This window comes from Oxyura jamaicensis, chromosome 5 (assembly GCF_011077185.1).
Source record: "Oxyura jamaicensis isolate SHBP4307 breed ruddy duck chromosome 5, BPBGC_Ojam_1.0, whole genome shotgun sequence".
Lineage (NCBI taxonomy): Eukaryota > Metazoa > Chordata > Aves > Anseriformes > Anatidae > Oxyura > Oxyura jamaicensis.
This window is the reverse complement of record NC_048897.1, coordinates 19444429-19449459: the sequence shown is the minus strand read 5'-3', so window position 1 is coordinate 19449459 and position 5031 is coordinate 19444429. Positions and strand designations below refer to the sequence as shown.

Genomic DNA, 5031 nt, shown 5'->3' with positions numbered 1-5031 from the left:
GTGAAGTAATTGCTGGTACAGTGAGGAGTGATCATCATTCATCTTACAGTATGGCCTTGCTTTAAATAGCTATTAAAAGGACTAAGTCAAAAGAGGTAACCTACACGTTAAAAAAAAAAAAAAAAAAAAAAAAAAAAAAAAAGTGTGAGATTCAGATATTTTATAATTTGGTTGGGTATGAATAACAAGTAGACTTTCTATTTGTAACACATTATTCACAGCTATGGGAAATTATGGCAGCATGCCTCCCTTTAATTTGTTGTTGCTGGGAAAGGCTGTGGAAGTTGGCTTAGCATTGATTTTTTTAAACACTCTAAAGACTCAATAGATACAGATGCACTTTTTAGAAACACCATGGGAAACGCCTGACTCTCCGTGTGCTTGTTGCCATTGCGAGAGGACGCCTCAGCAGCGCAAAGCACAGCACTGTGCCTGGTAATGGGTCTGAAAGATCAGCCCCGCAGTTAGTTGCTGTGATCATTAGGCTGCTTTTTCACCTGTGTATCTCTTCTTCCCATATGTGCTCTGTAATGAAACGTAGCAGGCTGTTAAGGATGAAGAGTAATGGAAGCAGTTCTCGCTCTTTCATTTGTAATTTGGATAAAACACTTGTGACTGTAGCTCACTTGGCGATGCGGTGATTCATACAGATCATCCTGCTGAGCTTGACTCAACCGCTAACTCTTGAGCAAAATGAGCAGAGTCAAGCCCCTTTGTTTGGAGGAGAGAGCAGAGCACTGAGGCAAAATTCAGGCCCTCTGGGAACAGGATAAGGACCTGCCTGAATTCTGTGGTGCTGGGTTTTCACTAAGGCTCCTCGCAAGCAGGCTGTGGTGGCATCCGTGACCTTGGCAGGACTGCAGAGGTCACCCATTCCTTCGGATAAACACCTGGGAACAGAGAGCTGTAGGAAGCTTTATGAGGGCTATAAAAGCACCATAGCCTTTACAAAACATTTATTAAGATTTCAGAATGCCTTTTTTTTTTTTTTAATTAATGAACCTTTAGGGGAAAAAAAATCAGAAATTACTGTTGTAGATCTGGCTCCAGTTCCTACGTATGAAAGTGAGAAAGTTGAATTCTGCTCTGCCTTCCCCTTGCTTGAAGCAGCAGTATTCAATCCCATGCTATTAAAGAGTTAATCCTGACTCTGTTTCTCCTTATTCTTGATTATTAGCTATTGCCTGCATTGCTTTTATAGTCTATCCTCTTCAGTTCTCCAAGTCATATTTTCTTCCCTCTGTGGGTGTGCTCCCCCTCCCCCCTCATTTTTCTTGCATTGCAGGAGGATTTGCATATTGTTAATATTTTTTTTACCACGCTTCTCCTTGTTCTCATTTTAAAAATAATTTTGTTTTCCAGAAACCATCTCACAAGGTGACCAGTCTAAGCTCTGGTTCTTTCTCCCAGATGATCGTTCCCATTACCCTAATGCCATTACTACGGCCCTGAGCGCTGGGGAGAGCAGGGCCACGGTGGTCGAGCAGAGGTTGGTGCCCCAGGCGGCTTGGAGGCCCTCCTTGGGCCTGGCCCAGGGTGGAGCAGTACACACATCCCCGCTCCTGTTGCTGCCTGCCAGCGGGATGAGCAGGAAGCTGGACAGCCCCTCCTGAGCAAACAGCAGGCTCCATCACGGCCTCATCCGGCCTTGCTGCGGGTGGGCTGTAGAGCACGGAAAGTTCCAGCTATCCTCTCCCTAACCCCCCCACACGCACACAGAGAGGCAGGATGTAGCCCATGGAAGGAATCGGCTCTGTTTGCACTGCACAAGGACATCACACGCTGGCCTGGGCTCCTCAGCAGTCAAGTATGTGCCTGGAGGGCTGGCTCCAAAGCTGTCTGTGGCAGCAGGGCTAGTCTGCTCCCTGCAGCCGCTGTGCTCAGCTCCTCCCCGAGGCCAGCCCTCCTCTCACGGCATGCCAGGGAGCGCTCAGACAGCCACGCAGAACCTTACGGTTGAGGTTTCGTCCCAAATACACCCTCCTACCACCCACTCGGAGCAAACCCATTTTGTTTGCCTAATGAGAACAAAGGGCTGAGCCAGGTAACCCTGCCAAGCTTACAGCCAGGATTTGAGATGTTCACATCCCATCTATAACACCTGAACCCACCCATTCGGCTAATCCCTACGCAGCTATCATAAATCATCCTGTGTCACAGGCATCACAGGGGCACTACTTCACTTTTACCAACTTACAAACTAAAAAAAAAAAAAAAAAAGAAGTTAAAACAGCCAATGAAGGTAGGCACAGATCTCCTTTCTTCTTTGCATTCCAGAAAGGTGTATCCTGGCAGGTACAGGAGATGTATAAAGCAGGATGCGATGGATTAAGAAACACACTCCCTCTCTGTGCTACTAACTACATAACTAAGGTATTTTGGCTTAAGGAATAAAAAATAAAGGGATTTATTCTGTGCTGTTAACTAAGAAACAAAACAAAACAAAAACCTGTAAAGAAGTATGAAAGAAAATGTGAGACAAGCTGGAGCTTAAGTCATACATACAGCATTTCTTGCACGCCATATTGCCATTGAAATAACTTTCCCTCAGTTGTCCAAAAAATATTTCCCTGAGGCTCAAAGCAGGGTGTCCGAAGCAGTGCAGTGGTGGGGGAACCAAGGCCAGCAGGAGGCTGGCAGGCCTTACCACACCCTGGGAAGCAGTCACCACCGAGCTCACCACATCCCTATCTAGAATGATCAGTTATATCCACTGCCAGCTCAGGTCTCTATTTAGACAACGTGCCTACAGGTATCCCATAACGCCATGAATAATCTCCTGAACGTTACTAATCTGTAACGCTCGCATGCACATCACTTTACACAGCTCAGCACTGAAGGTAAGACTCTGGAGGAGCAGCTTCCAAACGCAAAGGGAGAAACGTGTACTTCTAGACAGGAAGATTTAGTGCAGGTTAGCAAAAAAGAAACAAGGATGAGAGAAATGAAACACGAATCTGGATCAGAAGGAGCGGTGCCTCCATCTTGCGCCCTCTCCCAGCCCCGCTGCTCCGCAGACAGACAGGCACACTTTGCCTTGGAGGCTGCTGCAGAGCGAGCACATGCCAGTCCCACGCAGAAATGACTAAGATCCCGACTGTTCAGTTCGCTGAGCCCCTTGAAAAAGCCCAAGTAAATACACTGCTTTCCAGAGCCCCCTCAAGGTCAAGAACTTCCCAGAGCCTCCCTCACTGCCTGCTGCTGGCTGCTTCCCTTCCAGGGGAAAGCTCGCTCCAGTAACTTTGATCCAGCTGATCCTACAGCTTCAAAGGAGTTACTGGCATTTACGTGTCCTTGGGCCCTGTTCCCTGAGCAGTACATTTCAGTTGTGATTTTCCATGTTTACAGCATTTTAAATGTTAATAATGCACAGAAATTGTTTACAGAAGCAAAGATGAGTGATAGCAAGAGAATTTGCAAACATGCTACAACCGACAGCCTTTTCCGGCCTTTATCTTTTGTTTGGGTGAGGGGGTGGATGAGGAATATTAAGGAAAAAGAAAATAACTTGCAGGTTTTTGTTCGCAGCTGAAGTCCGTGCTTTCACTGCTGCTCTGCTACCAGCGCTTGCACTGTTTGCCCATGGTGTGCCTGTTTTTCTAGCAGCAGCATAGATCTGTCCTTTATTTAATCACTTTGCTGTAAATTGATTTCAAATCCACGTTTTTCATTGCACACACGGAGAAGGGAGCTTAGTTCTTGCTCCTCTGTTGCTGATTGCTTCCAGCTCCCTGTCCTTCTGCCTGGCTTCTGGCCCAGGGAGGTTAGAGCACAGCCAGGGGCTGCATGTCCACGTTGTCCCCCGGTGCACCCCACACAGGTATCAGATTCAGGTGAGGTACAGAGTCCTTTTTGGTCACCAGACAGATTTATAAGAATAGAGTCTGTAGGAGACCCCAGATTAAAAGCTGGGAAGCAGATCCTCATGAAGAGGGCTTTCCAACACTGCATTCCTGGGCTGGATGCTAGCACAGGAGCCGGATTTAAATGTAACCTCAGCTTCCCTGGAGCTGAGGGATGCTGGTCTGTGGGACTTTGGCCTGACCAGCTGGGGGGCAGGATGCACGTTCTTACAGAAAGGAAAACATCCTGAGAGCCCAACCAGCAGGAACACAAGGCTCTCTTAAAATTTCTGGTAAATTCATTTTGGCAACAGAATAAATACACAAGCCCACCTCTCCCTGAAGGAAAGTATCTGTTAAAACTGCACATCTAGTTCCTATGTGCTCTCCCATGAGAAAAAATACAGTACTTCTTTTTTCCCCTCATCCTGAGGATATCTTCATTATGCTCTACTAAGAGCTCAATATTACACGAGGATGTTGTTAATGAATGCCTCAAGGCTGCAAAGGGCAGAGTCTCAAGAGCTCTATGATTAAATATAACTCACAGTTCTGCAGTACCTGCCATCTGAAGATCTCACTTGTTTGTACAGATGCCTGTGAATTAAGCTCAGTTGCTCACAAGTGAACTATTTGTGATAAATACCAAAAACCCTAGCAGCAACAACACCTTCCCCAGAGCTCAGAGACTGAATTTTAAGGACTTGTGACTGGGATGAGAATTGAAGCCAGGTGCCCACCATTCTGGGGAAGCCCTCTCTTCAGCAGTGTGCATGAAAGAGGGAGAGGAGATGCTCCCACCACACCTTGTGGCAGTTCAGAAAAGAAAAATGTGACCTCTTTGCAGCTGTTTCAGAGGAGGCCATAGACAGTGGATCCCAGGCAGATGAACGTGCCTTCTGGAAGACACCCAAGGATCTGGGTTTAAGGCTTACCTACCCACAGTGCTTCCCAGCTGGATCACTGTAAGCTGAACATAGGAAGCACCATCCTCAGGTTTGTTCAGGTCCCACACCAAAGGAAAGTAGACTCTGTCCTTGCACTGTATGTAAAACCCTGATGCCTAATGCAAGGCTTTAGATTTTATGCAGTCCATTTGATCTCATCCTCCAGAATTAAATAATTCAATAAAAGTTACAGGATGGCCTGGGAAGGCACGTCTCTCCTCTTGTCTCTTGTGTCTTTTATT

The 5031-nt window shown here is 46.6% G+C and overlaps 1 long non-coding RNA gene across 1 annotated transcript; it reads left to right on the top strand.

Moving 5' to 3' along the window:
• The first annotated feature begins 363 nt into the window (after positions 1–363).
• On the top strand, positions 364–2166 carry LOC118167560. Its single transcript, XR_004751193.1, has 2 exons — positions 364–435; positions 1503–2166. It is a non-coding gene; the product is annotated as an uncharacterized LOC118167560 (long non-coding RNA).
• Positions 2167–5031: the final 2865 nt, after the last annotated feature.